General features: G+C 37.8%; 1 protein-coding gene across 1 annotated transcript in view; it reads left to right on the top strand.

The window, feature by feature from the left end:
- Nucleotides 1–17,102, top strand: part of igdcc4 (immunoglobulin superfamily, DCC subclass, member 4) — a 50,072-nt gene that overhangs the window by 3,755 nt on the left and 29,215 nt on the right. The gene's annotated exons all lie outside the window — the stretch shown is intronic.

The following is a 17,102-nucleotide window of genomic DNA, read 5'->3' as shown; positions in this document are numbered from 1 at the left end:
CACAGTACATTCACAGTACAAACTGTATCACTGATTTGGATACATTGACCAGAAATGTTCTAAAATTTTGCTGAAGTATGCTAGAGAATTGTTTCCTAACTGCTGGACCCAAAGTAGATTGTGAGTGGCTCATGAGTTTTGGTTCAAATGAGTTCCAAGATTTAAAAAAGTTGTAGGGCTTTTATTTTGAAGCACTGTTTTGTGTATATCTAGAAGACTTAAGGCTAATCAAAACAAGGTGTATTTACATCATGTACTGTATCATACCCATTAAACTACCCAGTCAGATTAATTTAATGATTTAATTCATTTGACATAATTTATGGAGCAACTTTATCATTTGAAGTTGCATCATCTGGTGAATGTAAGCCCAACTTTTAGTCTCTTTTAGTTTAGTTTTTAGTTTGCACTCACTCAAGAAGAAAATGTTCCTCTTTGTTCATCAAACCACATGTCTGCTGTTTGGTGCTGACAAGGTTTTTAGTGCTTTCTTGTCAAATCCAGGGATGTGCTTCAGCTGAAAACAATGCTGTGAGAGCAGTAGAAACAAAGTTAAGCAATAGAAATGTTGACTCGACAGCTAAACAATAAAGTTAAACTTGCTGTAAAGCCTGTAAATTGAAGCCTAGGGGAGCTGTAGTTTCAGCTGTTAATTCCTACTGACTGCATAGCTCCTATGACAGCTCGGCACCCTATAATGTCAATTGATACATTTTAAAAATGATTGGTTAGAGTAATTTTTTTCAACAAACAAGTTGGCCAAGCTATAGTTGTTGGGCAAACGGTCCCGCATTTAACTCTATATTACTTTGGTATACAGAGAAGTTTGTGGTTAACTCAATGAATGTTAGGTGCCCCCAGGTCCTGTGGCTGCAGAACAAGCTCAAATGATCACCGGCACCATGCTTGACAGATGGTATGAGGTGTTTGTGTTGATAAACTGTGCTTGGTTTTTATCACACATAGCATTTTGATTATGGTGAAACTTTGGTCTCCACTTTGGTCTCATCTGTCTAAACAACACATTTCCAGAAGTCTTGTGGTTTGTTCAGATGCAGCTTTTCAGACCTAAGCTGTGCTTTTCTTATTTTTAGAGGCAAATATTGAAAGCAAGTCATACTTGTTCAGTGTTTTTCTAATTATACCATCATGAAAGTTAACATTTAACCTGATGAGGCTTGTATAGACTCTTTGTTTTATTTTAAAACAACCTGATTTTTTATTGCAAATAAGTTCAATCAAAGAAGATAAAAGAGCCTAGGTTATTTATGACTGACTAAGAAATATGAACCCTGAGGTTACGGAACCACTGACCTAAAGTTTACAGTGAAAAGCTGCAGGCTTCTCCACTTATTAGACTTTGCCAAAACTGGCAGTAATTAATGTGTGTGGTTATTTTATAGTTACCACAGCTTTCTCATCCCTGTATTAACCTAATGTTACCTTATATAGAAAGCTACAGTAGTAATGTTGACCTTACTAGTGCTCATAAAGGAGCCCCCAAAACAACCGTGTAAGGAGTCGTGTAAGAAAAACTGTACAAATAAGCAAACATCTCTGATATGCTCTTGGCATACCTTTGAAGGCTCCAAGCCAGCCCACCAGCACTTCCTCATTGTAGATGTCTTATTTTTGGCTTAGTTCAAAAATCTCTGTAGACTACCTGAATGAGCAATCTTTAGAAGAACCTTGTATGCTGAAACAGAGGATGGATTTGTTTCTCTAGGAATCATTTGAATTGTCAGTTTCACAGTTTCAAAACCCCCCAAAACAAATAACAGATTTTTTCCACCAATATGCTCAGGTCAGACAGAGTCATCTCAGCAGCTTGTTACAAAGTTAATATTTTCACGATAGAAATTTTACTGCAAAACTCTTATTGCTTAAATGAGTTTGCGGTGCTAAGAATAGTGGTGGGAGGGATTTTTTTTTTAAGTCAACAGTTTATTTCACACACTGCAACAGGGTACTGTGGTGCAAAGTCCATTGTCTAGCTTAAATGTCATGGTGATGTAAAGTTACACAAAGGGGAGAGATTTTCAGCTTGGCACTGACTCACAGTAAGAAGTCTGTTATGAAGTTTGCAGAGTACAGATTGGGTTTTTTTTTAGATATAAAATTCACATTATAACTCCAATCACAAAGTTCCATTTCCTGCACAGGGAAGTCATCACCGTCACAGATGTTGCATCACTGACTGTGATGAAGTTGAATGACATTTTTCATGACAGTCCGGGTATCATGAAACAACACACAAAATTCTTGCCAACTCAGATTAAAAAAAGGAGACAGTTTCATTATTTCTTTAAAAGATTATCCTGAGTTTGCTGTTAGGTTGAGCAGCTCACAAAGATTTGGCTGTCAGACACACACAAACACAGGATCTCTAGGTCTTTCTTCAGTTCTAGGTCATTTTTTATTTATCACTGCACTATTTGTCGCACTTTTGAGTTGAATCTGGAGTTTTTTTGTATCCAACTTCTATCACAACTTTAGCTGAAGTGGATGATTTAATGTACGTACTTCAAAAAAACATAAAACTTTAAGAAACCCATGATTTATTTCCTGCAAGGTTGTTTTATGATGGAGTCGATGCTGACCTGCACTTTTAGGCCTCCTAGGGATGTTCACCTATGCCTCTCCTAAACTCTAGCATCATCTTTAATGTATAGAGTGCATTCACCTCTGTTTTGTTGTAAGGACACCTTAGAGACAGTTGTTAAACCTGCAGTATAATGGCGCCTACAAAATATTAAGCACTGGTTTTGGAGATGGATGCAAGCCATCTGGAGAAGGACTTTAGCAATTTGCTGCACTGTTACTGCTATGGGTGGAACAGCTTTAACATTATTATAAATGTCTGTGCATACACAATCTTGTGTATACAATCTTTCTTAAAAAATCACTGTTGTGCCTTCATGTAATTGCATGAAGTTGCAATTTCTGATTTAATTGTAAATTATGTAAAATAGTACTTTTAAGGACAAATGTTCTGGTTTTCTCTTTCAATATTTCTGTGAATATATGTATGCAGTTCTCTCGAGAGGTACAAATCTAAGCATGTTGGACAGCAGTGCTTGCTGAGACTACCTAATTATACATTAGCTTTAAATTAACTATCTGTGCGTGTGTGTGTTTGCTAAAGGTACATAAAGTGCACCCGGTGTGCCTGCTTCGCTCACTTGTGTGTAAGCGTGGGTGTGTCAGCTGCGATTTGTGTGTGCATCCTGATCCCGTCCCCAGAGAGCACATGCTAAATTAGGATGCATATTATTTAAAGATGCCCTGGGCTGGGTTTCAGCTGGGTATATTTGTGTAGTGAATATGTTGATTTTTTTTATTTGTGCTGCCCTGTGTGTGCCTATTCATGCTGCCAGAAAAGCAATCTTAAGCACAGAAATCTTTGCATGAAAGGAGAGGAAGCCTTGAGCTTGATTTTGTCTGCTATGCATTCAAATGATTTGCTCTTTTGGGTTGGGTTGTTATTGTGAGAATGTATTTTGTTTTTGCTTTTGCTCAGTTATGAATAGCGTGACCTCTTAAAACATCTAATAACAAGACCTTGTAAACTAATGAGGTGTTAATTTCACCAAGAATACATATGTGTATTATAAAAGAACAGTTTATAGATCAAATAATATTTGCTTTCTCTATCTTGAGCCTGCAACAGACATCAACGTGTGAGATTAAATTATATGATTTTACTTTAAGTGTCCATAGTTTCTCTGTCTTTTTCCATTTCTGGCTTACGTTACAATATGGTTAAACCTAATTTTAGATAGTAACCATTTAGGTTATAGAATATTTTCTTTCATCATCTGAAGAAGAACATACAGTATTTGTTTTATTATATTTAGTCATGTAAAAAAATTCACAACTTACAGTAAAACATATATTGTGAAGAGCTCAAAGTAATTTTCTCTTATATAAGCTTTTCCAGTGAGTTTTACCTCCGTTACATATGGAAATCAAATCTAAGTAAATCAGGCTCTTTCTGATTTGTTGTCCAGCAACACTACTACCTGTTATTATAGAGACTTTACTGCAATGCTATATAGAACTGGTAATTTTATCCTGTTAGCTTACTAGGTCACTGAGGTTTACCTCATAGTGTAATTGATATACATAATGGAATACGAGCTACTCAGGTCAAAGTAAGTGACTTAAGGTGTTGTGCAAACTTGAACCTTTAGCCACACTAAATGATGACCACTAGATGGTAGTTCTACTTATCACACTGGCAAGCTTCTTTTTATTCCTGTGCTCATTTTTATGACAGTGTCAGTGGTCGCGTTGTGCTCACTTGATTAACCAACCTGCATTCACATTCCTTCCATTCCTCCCGGCTGTATGCTTGGTCACATGAGAGTGGAGGAGTTACACTAAAGGTGGCCATGTAGGTGGGAAGATGCTGGTTTATCTGTAGAGTTATAGTGATACTGAGTGCCTACCACGGTGGGAAAAGCTCCACTAGAAATTCAAAGCAGGGCTGAACTTTAGTTCCTAGATTACTCAATAATATATTCTGCCATCACACAATAGAGAGCATACATTTAGGAATCTCTTGAACAGTCATTTGTGAATTCATACTGAGTATTCACACCCTTTAGTTCTCATTCAAATGCACTATATTATTTAAAGATCACAGCACATCTCTTCTGTGACGGAGATGTCATTACTGAGAATCCTGGTGCGAGCGTAATCCGTGACGCTTGCTCAGTGCAGTCTGTCCTTCTTCAGTGCGTGTACCAGGTAGCGCCACATAACAGTCTCATTCATCATCATGACATAGTGTGAGATGCTCAACCCTGATCCTTGTGCATGAGCATTTTAATGTAACATGTGCTTCACTTGAAAAAGAAGCATCAAAGAAAGAGTTAGTTTTTTCGTGGTTGTGTTTTTTTTTAACTACCTTGCAGGTGTATCATCTCCTGTCTGCATTTAGTCTGTTTTCATACCATCACCACGGATGTTACCATGAAGTCCTCTCCTGTAAGTTTACTGTCTGCTGTGTGAATAAATAGATCCCGACTTGGATCTCCCGTGTTACTCCCATGTTGGTTTTATTGCTTGCTTTGTTGACTCATGCAAGAGGGTCTGGCACTTGACATAGCCATGTGGAGGCCCCACGCTGCTGGGAGGCCCCACATGCAAGAAAGCTGCTTTGTGATTGGAGGAAGCCAGAATGGGATGAATGAGCACTGTACATAGAGCAGGAGGCATGAGGGACTGCACCGATACGCCCCCTCTCTCATTCTTTATCCTTTATTCTCTGTTCTGCTCCCATGTTCATCTCTTTTCCCTTTCAAGCCAATTGTCGTTACACTGGTTGTGAGAATATGTGCACAGCAAACTATTTTTAAAAAGTATACATGTTAAGCTTCATAGCTTATCACTTTATAAAAATTTCAGTGCTCCTCAGTTACTGCATGAGGTGCAAAGAAGTTGACAAATAGAGAAAGAGGTGTTAACTTAGAAGTTTTGAAACCATTTAGAGTTGAAATGATTAGGTGATTAATTACTAAGCCAAATGATGGTTTTGTGATTTTTTTTTAAACAAAAATCACAACATCTGATCAGCTTTTAAGTTTCTGATTATGTTTAATGTGGTTTTTTTTTTTTAAATAAAATTGGAGAAAAGCACTAAGAAAGTCTCTATTTTGATTAGGACGTTCTGAAGGACATTGCTTGGTGTTTGTTTTTTAGCACAAACAACTAATCTTATTAACTGAATAGAAACTCATTAGTCATTACATAACATACCAACTTCCAGGTGCTGGTTTAGCTCACTTGGTTTAACAGGTGGCACATATGCAATTAAAGTAAAACCTGGGTTTGAATTGGCCCCGAGGCCATTTAAAGTGTCTTCCACTTAGATAGTTGGCTCTGAGTTAAATAATTATACAAACTGAGCAGAAATCCAGAGTTCCCTATGGAGCATCAGAATATACTTTACTGAGTTAGATTTGTGTGTCTGCTTGTCTTAATTCTTTAATTCACTGTATCTGCTTTTCAACAGTGAAGTGACCATGTATCTGTGCCCATGATTGGGTGTGAGAAGAACTTTAGTGTATCGTCTTGGGAGGAAACACAGCTGGAACAGTTAACACTTGACACGGCAGCTGTTCACATTGCTGAATGACTCGTGACCTCACTATGGGTTCAGTGAAATACTGAGCCCTCTATACGTACAATTGCTTACCTAATAAATAGTTTCAATTTGAGAAACAAGCAGATCAGCGGTCTCAACGACAATGGATTGTATATCATGATCCAGATGCATTCTGTTCTCACAGTACAAACCTAATATAGCCAAAGCAGTTTTTTCGAATTACACTATACCAAAATAAAAGCCTAAATATTTAGACAGCACTAAAGTGCATCTGTCAGTGAGATTTTCTGTTTTTGCTATTACACAAGCATTTCTACTTGCACACTGAAACCTGAGAATGTCTGTCTCCCTGCAGGGTTTATCACTGGCTGCTTCTCCGCTCAGATGATCTCTCAAGCTGCGGCTTCAAAATATTGATTTCTTCATATGCTGGATATTTTTTCGCCAGAAACAAAGCAAGTGGTGGGGGTATTGTTTGTACCTCGTATCTATTGATGGAAGTTAATTGAATTGGCAAAATAAGGTACCACTGAAACTAAACACTAGTATAAAGGAAAACCAGCTTGGTTTGAGGTTTGGGTTCAGCCATCCAGGCTTACCACACAAACACACATACTTAGTTCTACTCACTGAAGCCTGCTCAGTGTTATTGTTATTGTTATTACACCAGGTTCCCAGTGCACTCAGCCTGTATTTATTATTCAGTGCACAGTAATGTCCTACAAATCATTACCATGTATTGGGTTTCCAACACAAGTACTACCCAGTTGCACATTATATATAAACATCACTAACCAATCGTATCAATTATCTACTGGTTTGGTACAAAGAAAAGTGGCTATCGTTGTTTTTTGTGCTGTGGTTGTCTGTCTTCACAAACGTGTCTTAAATCCTATTTAGCTGCTCTGTGTCACTTTACTCTCAAAGCTAAAATAACGTCTGGTGAAGAAAAGTGGGTAAAACTTCTCTCAACTTCGAGGCAGGCAACTGAAGCAACTACCAATGAGAGCCAAAGACGCCGCTGACTGACATATAAGAGTGTGGCAAGTACTTTAGAGAGTTACCTAGGCAACAGGACTCTGAGATGACAGTGACTGATCTTCAGTGAGAAAGCAGTGAGTGACTTCCTAACATGCACCTTTATGGGCACTAATTTAGTCTTTCATTTCATTTTGAAATTGTGGGTTTCATATACTCTCATTCTTTGTATCTTATTCTTTATATGCTGGATTTTTTATTGCTTCCCATCATCACGGCTTTGACGTCATGAATTAAATAACACAGTGAAATTATATTTTGTTGACTTGGCTTGCTGTGGGTTTTTTGGTATTGTGAAACTCTCTCTCTCTCTCTCTCTCTCTGTGTGTGTGTGTGTGTGTGTGTGTGTGTGTGTGTGTGTGTGTGTGTGACAGAACACTGAAAGATAATAATTACAGATTATTCAGAGGTTATGTATCATTGCTAGGTTAGGTTGTAGCAGTGATGTAAGAGAGAGACATTGCAGTGAAAGGATTCTGAATCCTGAAACCTTTAAGTGATTTATAAATAAGCATTGCCCTAAAAATGTAAAGAACAAATTTTATTAGTCGTTTTCTGAGTAAAAAGAAAAATGTCAAAAAAAATTTGACCTTGCTGATCTCTTGATCTCAAAGCACATTAAAGGCAGGGATAAAACAACAACAAAATGCCAGTCTTTTAAAAGTGGAAATTAATGGAAATTAAAAATTGTAAGTGCTACAATAACATACAAGGATTTTTTTAAAAATTGTTATTGTTTTTGTTTTTTTTTTTTACAATTTTAGGCGGTCATTTACTATTTTAAATAATTCCAACAGTTTGTTTTTTTTAAAGAAGACAACAACTTTTAACCACCAATGGTTTCTTGTGAACCACATGAGCACACAAGTGAACATGTCATTATTTTTCTTCTTGAAGTCCTCATAAGTGGTTATCAGAACTTTTAGCGTGGGTTTGTCTTGTACTTCTTCAACGGAGCTCCAAGTGAAAAACTCCACAAATTTATCCTTCAAACACTCCTGAAATTCAAAATATCTTTTAAATTCCTGAAATGTACTGGGGATACTTGAAGGTAGAACCAGTTTGTGAGTGTCGTAATCTCTTAAAATAAACTTTTGCTCTGTTGGGGTATTCACCACAAAAGTGTAAGTGGCATGAGAAGTACAGGCATGAGGAATTTTGCAACTTGAAATATATTCTGCAGCACAGCACAACAACTTTAACCTTGCGTTATCTAAGAGGGGAGGCACATGGGGTGCCTCAAGGTTTCCAGCTTTCTTCCTACTAGAATGTAGACAGCCAGAGCATAAAAATCTGTAAGGTCTCTTTGCTCAACGAACTGCAGATTCCATGTTTTCTGCAACTCTTAGCTCCTGAGGCTCAAGGTACAGTTTGTTTTGTAGTCTGACAAAAAGGGAGTTTGTCACAAATCAACATTAACTGTCACACTTCTGCAAAAGTCAGGCAATTTTGCTATATAACCACAATCCACTAACATTTCAACTGCATGGTGCCCAAAAAGCACACATTAATAACATGCATAGTGACAGCTGGGAATGTGGTGTTCAACAAGTTCTCCAGTCATACTTTGAAAGTACATTTGAAGAGATTTCTGTCATTTTTGTGACTTTTAAATCATGAATGCCTTTTCTGCAACTTTTCTGGTGTTGGTTAAATTCCTTGTTAATACTAGAAAACCCCCATGCTAAACGTGGGAAACAGGGAACATACAACCATAGAAACATTATAGTGTGAGGCTACAATTCATTATGTTGTGACACACCTTGTAATGTGACATTCCACTCTGTGCTCAACTGAAATTTCAAATGAAGAAATAATTATTGTTGATTATGGAGTTTGGATAAAATATTTGTATACAGAGTTTAGATGTTGACCATCACAGTGCCATAGGCAATGTTTATACAAAGTTTCATCAAGATGGTGCACTCATCTTGGAGGAGACAGGGAACATACAAATATATATAAGGCATTATTAATATTATTATTATCCTCCCACATTGCTTGACACAGAGACATCATTCTTGCACCAAACTGATTAGCTCGGGGGTGGGATGACTTACTTTTTCAGACACATGTAAATTATTTTCAAATTGTTGCCAAAAAAATAAATCCCTCTCCATTCAAGTGGATGAGAGAGCTATTTGTGGACTAATTAATAAACAGAATGGCAGAAGCAGAAAAATTCTAATGGAAAAATTCTCTTTAACCTGTCGGTGAGGTGAAAATTTATACTCTATGACAATAATTTTACCCACAAATCATTGGAAAAAATTGTTTTCTTTCAGACGTGGTTTCTCTGGAAGCCAATAGATGTACATTTTGGGATATAGAAGATTTGAGTAGGAGGAGGGCAATTTAAGTTCTCCATATACTTACGTAATAATTTGAGCAATAACTTTTGGAGAAAAGAAGAAACAATCTATTTTTTTCATAGCACACCTGAGCACATTTTTTTAAAAATCACAGCTAAATAGAGCAGCTTTAAAGCAGGTGGATACAATAGACAGTTTGGATTTTATAAGGCATTTTGTGAGTGCCAAGCCCATTTTCGAGACAGTCGGTTACAGTGCACACACTGAATGCCATCACCATGGATACTTTAACTGCTGCTCCCCTGACACAGGTGCAAACCAGTGACAGTTGATGATCTGATTCATTTGAATTTTATCATTTGATTTGCTTGAATCTGCTCTCTCTGTCTCTTTCAGTTAGAAACCATAGTCCAGCTCCCTCCCTGCACTATTTGTCCTGTGATATTGCTTAGCAGAGCATCATAACAACTTGCTAACACTGTCCTAAGTGTACTGCTGTGAATGACCAGCAGTAAAATATATTTTGGCTAACAAAATCATGTTTAACTGTAGGGTGTATTTCAATTGTTTTCAGGTCTGCTGTTGAACAGATTTTGTGAAAAGAAACTGAAGCAATTCTTTTGATCAAAGCCACCAGACTCCACTGAAAAAAACAACAACATGTTGCTGCCTCAGTGCATTGTTTTGTTTGTGTGACTGGTGTTTTAAAACAATAATTCTAAGTCAGACTAATGTGTGAAAGAAAGTCACAGAGCCGCACATCTTCTGATGTAAAGTTTGCCCTTGTTTTCAGTTCAGTCGTGTCTGGTGCGTTTAACTGAAACACAACGGCTCTATAAAAATACCAACAAGGGTTTTCTGAGAGCAACTAACGCAATGAAAGTATTCTTAATAAATGCCACAAATTTCAGTTTCTCTCCGTCTGAGACAAATGGTTAGGCAGTGCCTGAAATGGACTTCTACACAGTTTCAGAATTAAAGTAAGCTAAGTAATTCTAGCTAAGATCAAACTACAGTTTACAGGAAAATTAAGATAAATCAACATCATTTCAAGTATTTAAGCTAAATCCTAGCTGCTCCTGTCTGCCTCTTTCTCATGCACATCCATGGATGGACGTCAGCTAATATTACATTACATAACATTACAAAGACACAAAGCATGTTTTTAAGAAAGGCAAATTTTAAACCCCAAACTGCACTATACAATACAGCAGATAATGGCAGTACCAATAATCTTACACACACGGACAGCGAGGGAGGATAAGAAAGACAGACGCAACAACATTGTCATCCCCTATGTAGCCGGTGTATCAGAGAAACTCAGGAGAGTTTTCTCCAAGCACGACATCCCAGTTTACTTCAGACCCAGCAACACACTCAGACAAAAACTGGTTCACCGGAAAGACAAAACTCCAAAACACAGACTTAACAACGTGGTGTATGCTGTACAGTGCAGCATGGAATGCCCAGACCTCTACATCGGAGAGACCAAACAGCCACTTTTCAAGCGCATGGCACAACATAGAAGAGCCACCTCCACGGGACAAGACTCAGCAGTCCATCTGCAAGTTCACTCTTTCGAGGATGCCAATGTTCACATTTTGGACAGAGAGGACAGATGGTTTGAAAGAGGAGTGAAAGAAGCCATCTATGTCCACTGTGAGCGACCATCGTTGAACAGAGGCGGGGGTTTACGACACCAACTCTCTGCCATCTATAATCCGGTTTTGAGTTCCCTCCCCAGACGCCTTAACGCCCACTCACATCCTGGGCCATCTGAACTCGGGAAATCGCATGATAAGGTGGGGCCAGGTTTCACAATAAGCTCACCCGAAACCCTGGCTGATTGGGACCCACACCCGTTTTCACACCTTGGCTCATGTGATTAGGTAGAGGATCATCAGGGGGTCCTTTTGTCCCTCTTTGGGGGGATACTCCCACTGGGTTTAAATCTGGGACTCTCCGTCATTTGACCTTAGAACTGAAGAAGCTTCTCGGATGAGAGGTGAAACGTCTTCAAGCAACTTAAAGAAGTCCAGACGCTTTTCTTTGCAATCTTTGACTACGATGACCTGGATGACTGAGAACCTTCACAGACACATTTCTTTTGACTTTTTCTGACCACTTTTTCTTCAGTGGAAGGCGCCAAATGGGAAAGCATCTTTTTTAAAGCTCCCTGCCTCGGATGGAACCTGTGCTGGAAGCACATCATTTGTTTCTGTCATCCACGTCTTGCCTCTGAAAAAATTGGTCTCTGTAAGAAGACCATTTGAGAAAATATAACGTTAGTACACCAGACAATTTACCCAAATAAAAATCATGAGTAGTAAGAATAGTAAAGTTTTATTATTTTAAGTGATGCCCTAATATTGTCTTTATTCCTGATAACTTCACGTTAGACTTATTTTTAAAACCAACATTGAAATAACATTTTTTGTTGTGTTTGATTGATGATGAAGAAGAAGCTTTACTTTTTCATTTTCCATTATATTGAAATAAAGTATTATTAGGCTGAGAATGTGTCTGAAAACAGTAAATGCAGATATTTAAAATATTCAGATGTTCACTGAAAGATGCAATCTTAGGAAGATTTTTATACCAGATTCTAAAATGTCAGGCACATAAGTATGGGAAAATACTGATCGATCTGATTAAAAATTTAAAAAGGCTTTGGAAGTTGCACGTTGGAAGTGGAACAAACATTTTTCGGGGTTAGTTTCAGGGAAAGACTTTGCAAAACTAAGTAGCTCCAACCAATACTGTTTTATAATTTCAGTAATTTCGGCAGATTGTGAAAGGAGTGCTACTCTGGAAATGCACTCCAGCAAGTGTCTCAGTCCATATGGACACATGATCAATGACTTCATTCTAAAGCTGGTTACGGTTACTATCTATGGTTACTAAAGACTTTTAGTCCGTGTGACTTTAAGGTTTAAGTTTATGAGTTCTTAGATCCCCAAATGTGTTGAAGTCCCTTCAAAGATTTTATGTCAGGAATCTCACTTGGAATTTTTTCATGATGTCACTGAATTCTTTTGATTTTATCATTTTCTTTGCACCCTAGGTTAAAAAACAAAACAAAACAAAAAAAACCCAGAAAGAATGAGGAGGGGAAAATGTCAGTGGCCTCCATATATAAAACCATTCCTGTTTTTGAGGTACGCCTCTAGTTCATCTATTGTTTATTTCATTCATTCATCTACATCCCTAGATGTCACCACTTGCAGATACAAGTGGTGGAAATGGGCTTTCTCCAAAGGCTGTCTGGCCTTTAGACATAGGGTGAGGAGTTCAGCCAAGTGAGAAGGGCTCAGCATAGGGCCACTACTCCCCAACATGGAAATGAGCCAGTTTGGGCATCTGGCAAAGATGCCTCCTATGTGAGGTGTTTTTGGAGATGTCCCTCCAGATGAAAACCGAGGACACGCTGGAGAGATTATATCTCTCACTGGCCTGGGATTGCCTCTGTGTTCCGCTGTAGAAGCTGGAGGAGGCGGTTGGGGAGAGAGAAGCCTGGGAATCCTTGCATAGGCTCCTGCCCCTGATACGCAGCCCCAGATAAGCAAAAGAAAATGAATGGATGACTGGACGAAATCAGAAGATCTGTTTACATTAAGCCTGATCACATCTTACAAGTAAAAGAATGAATAAATTAATGTTACAATGCATATTTATTTATTTATTTAATAATCATGTAATTATAATTTTCCTGAGAGTTATTGTTTATTGGTTTAACACCAAAGCAAAGACCTGTACATAGAGCTTAGGGTTTGTTACTATTCCATAAAGACAAGTGTAATATAACAGGTGTTTGGATATGGACAGCATTATACACGCAGCATTATTTTGTTCATTTTCATTCCAGTCTCTTTGTTGGTATCTCTGAGTTCCTGAACAGCCTTGGGTATTGTGTAGCTTGAATTTAGAAGCTGTGGAAACCTGAGCTGCGGCCTCAGGGTCATTGGGTGTCCAGTCTCTGTTGACAGTGAGCTGGGCTGAGTGAAGTATTCGGAGTGTTGGGTCACTCTCCTCCCCCTGTTGCTTTCATGCTTTCTCCTTCTGTTCTTCCAAACATTTTGTGAATAGGTGATCCATTAACAGAAATGGGCCAATGGGATAAATACTGTGGACTGCCCTTCTAACATCTCCATTTCCTCTGCCTTTTATTTCTTTTCTCTCACTGAATGATAGTCTTTGTCACTGTGTCTCTCGTTTCTCTTCTTTCTTCTTTGTGCATCTGATTCTTAACAGGATTACAAATCAGCCTTTAGCCTAGCAATTTCTCTGTTTATCGTAGTGACACTTTATGTCACATTATCCAAATTACAGTATCTTGCTGTTGCAATTAAAAAGGCATACAAAATTCAGGCGTGGTGTCAAAAGGGCAGTGTATCATTTATGGCCAATAGTTTGCATCACTATTTCTTTTCACCGTGTTTGTCTCATTTATCTGTCTCAGTTTCATTCCCTCTCAAACTGTTGTCCTCTCTCCATTTAGCTATGAACATCTTGGCTTGTTGCCATCACAATCCATTCACTACAGCTCAGCGAGACTGCACAGCCGCTACTATATCCCAGAGTGCACCCTGTTCTTTCCAACAGCTCCCACTTGTACAGTAAAATGGCAGAATGGCCACTTCACAGATCCCCCCCCCCCCTCCTCACTACATTGTGTCCTCATGAGACACACACAGTTACTGAGTTACTGAGCAGAAGCGCATACATGTGTGAGTGTGTTGTGGGGCAAATACATGTTAGTTTGTCTGTGTTTATGACACATGGGCACATATCTAGGACATGATGAGGTTTCTAGTGCAACTGTGTTGTTTTATTCCCATATGAAATATCATTTTTTTGAAATATAGAATAACTGTTTACTGTGCCTACTTCTTTAAAGGATAGTAGGTCATGCTAATTCTTTGTTATGCAATTGCTATAGCTACCTTTTGAGATTAGGCAGCTATTGAAATAATTTTATGATACAAAATGTTTTAAAATGTTAAAGATAGCTAAACATTTTTAAAATGAATTTCCTTTCTTTCTTGCATATTCCTCATCATACCTCAAATCCATTTTTTAGGGACCAGTGGGATAATATCTGAACATCTATATCTGAAACATCCTCACCTTGCACCAAGTGAAACCATTGGCGGTGAGCTGGGAAATGGTTGCTAACATTTTAATGACTTAATGAGACCTAATTAGTTGAAATGGGAGAGGGAAAGCAAGGGGCCACGGAGGTGATCTGTGACTGTGCATGCTGACTTGCACACATGTGAGTGCACGACACACAACAATATGTTGATCTTTTCGAGTTGTTTGCATGTGGTTCCTGCATGTGTTTTGGGTGCATGGTTGTGCATGCATGTTAATGTCGTCTCAATGGCAGATGTGTGTGTATCAGAGTGCTGTGCAACAACCTTTCTCAGCATTACCCAGCCTCTTCATCAGGAAGTGTCTGTGGGGGGTCAGGCCTCATTTAATCAAAGAAAAATTCCATCTCCCATTAACTTAATTAATCCAACAGCAGAGAAAGACAAGCTGAAAGAAACCTGACTGTGTGTGAGTGAGGGAGAGAGAGTCTTTTAAGATGAATTCACAAAGCGTGGTAATAAGATCTGCAGAGAAGATGTTTAAATTATATGAAATTACATCAAGACATACATTAAGTCATGTGTCTGGATAAAAATGTAAACATAAATATTTATTTATAGCATTCATTTATATATTCATTTGCTAGTTTGAAACCACTTACATAGACAGAGCTTAGAAAAAATGCTTGTGTGAATAGGTGTGAATCAGTGAACGCGGCAAGTTGAGCAAAATGCTTTGAGTGCTGAGATAGAGTAGGAAAGCGCTATATAAGAACCAGTTCATTTACCATTTGTCATTCAAAAGAGAATGACTCAAATAAAAGTAGCCATCGTACTGTAATGATCACAGTATATGTATTTATGTTCGTATGGTCCCCACCTTCAGATAGAACAGAGGATCAGTCTTGATCAAACTTTGCATTAACATTGCCTAAGGCACTGTGTTCACAGTGCACACATTTGTTGATGTTTAGAGTGCGCATGCTACTTTTGTTTTATTTATGCATTTTTGGGAATGTTGTGTACTTTAACAGTCAGGCAATTTTTTTTTTACTCTTCCCAAGTGACTGAGTGTCTGCTGATTATCGATCAAGTTACTGAAATAACCATAAAAACCACTATAAAAATGCTTACAGTCTAGAAAGTTTAGAAAATAGACATGCAGACAACACTCTTCCAATGATAAAAAGACTAAGTGAGCACGGGTGAGCACCATCATGTCATGGAGACACTTCATCAAGCAACCCATTGGATATTAAATTATTTATAGCCATGATTCAAAATTGATGTTTCGATATTTATTTATTTATTCTTCATTTTATATATTGATATTGTTCAAAATATGACATCTCACAAATTTGTCATATTTGTCAGTTACTGACTCTTAAGTCTTTATTTTTGTTAAATGGAAAAATGTTTAATTTGCCAACATTTTACCTAACACCCAGACAAAGACCTGTATGCACTTGTGGCGTTTGGTCCCTTTGTCTCTAAGCTGTATATACATCTTCCTTCATAGGGTTATGTGATATTGACTGTAGGGATGGGACAATGGCTTGACATGAAAAATGTAATTACATGCAGCAATAAAATCGTTAAACTTAAAATGTCTGTCACATTTTTAATGATCAACAACTACTGCTCCCCTAGTAAACTAGTATGCAACAGTCAACTTAGTGACCTAGCCATCACAATCTAGTCCTTATCGAAATCTCTCAGATCCTTCTGCTTGTCCATTTTTCCTGCTTCCAACTCATTGACTTCCAATACAGCCTGACAGGTGCTCCTGTAGTAAGATGATGAATGCTGTTTAATTTTATTAGGCTTTTTTGTGGTTGGTTTGTGAATATGTATGTTCTCTTTTCTTTTCAATTATTAAAAACAAGCAATTAAAAAAAAAAGAACAAAACATGTTTAAATGTGACCATTTTGGATACTTATATCCAAAGTTTCACTTGCTCCACTAAATGCTGTGCAGTATTGCTCTACTGAAGACATAAATGTCATCTTGCTACTTCTTCACGGAAGCAATGTGTTTCAGCATTATTGACCCTTGCATTTTTTGGTTTTCTCTGTATGTTTCTAATGCACTCCGTCTACCTCATAAATGATAATTATGTGCTATAATTTCTTGCAAAAGCTGATATTCCTTGAATCTTCCATCTCCAGATCTCTTGACCTTCATCTCTTTAATTCTTTTTCTCCTTAGATAGCTTTTCTGTTTTGTTTTTTTTTGTCTTGATCTTGTTATTTATACAAGTATTTCAAAGGACAGGTTTTTGTGCCTACCCTCTCCCCTCCTTTCTCTATAATGAGGGGGTGTGTTGGGTGAGTGGATGGTGCTGGAGGTGGTGGGGTGAGGCAATAAAGAAAGGCCATAAAGTAAACCATGCTGATGCACAATGGAGGGGGAAAAATGTTCTATGAGAATATTTATTTACTTTCACCGTTATCTGAAGCTTTTCTCTGATAAGTATGTAGTGTTTCACATTAAATCATTGTTTCATGACAATTTGTTTTGCATGGAAAATTTATCATCATTTAACA

The sequence above is a fragment of the Pundamilia nyererei genome, unplaced genomic scaffold, assembly GCF_000239375.1.
Source record: "Pundamilia nyererei isolate P.nyererei 1_Seehausen unplaced genomic scaffold, PunNye1.0 scaffold00233, whole genome shotgun sequence".
Taxonomy (NCBI): Eukaryota; Metazoa; Chordata; class Actinopteri; order Cichliformes; family Cichlidae; genus Pundamilia; species Pundamilia nyererei.
Note: the sequence above shows the minus strand (reverse complement) of the source record. Positions and strands in the feature narration are given on the sequence as shown.